We start from the raw sequence: 218 nt of genomic DNA on the forward strand, positions 1-218 counted from the left end.
GGGTGGATGCTGACGAGTGATGGATGCTGGGAATTAGTGGGATGCTGCTGGGGATTACTGGGTCATCCATGAGAGATTGATGCCCAAGTGTCGGATTATGATTCATGGGAAGAAGTTGTTCATCGGTTATTCATAATTCATTTGGGGGTGGGGGGTGCACACGCAGCGAATATCAATGAGAGAGAAAACTAGATGTTTGTTTGTGTTTGTAAATGGAT

General features: G+C 45.4%; 1 protein-coding gene across 1 annotated transcript in view; it reads left to right on the plus strand.

Moving 5' to 3' along the window:
* Positions 1-218, plus strand: part of LOC119593849 — a gene marked incomplete in the record, with an annotated part of 160,221 nt that overhangs the window by 107,017 nt on the left and 52,986 nt on the right.

This window comes from Penaeus monodon, chromosome 32 (assembly GCF_015228065.2).
Source record: "Penaeus monodon isolate SGIC_2016 chromosome 32, NSTDA_Pmon_1, whole genome shotgun sequence".
Taxonomy (NCBI): domain Eukaryota; kingdom Metazoa; phylum Arthropoda; class Malacostraca; order Decapoda; family Penaeidae; genus Penaeus; species Penaeus monodon.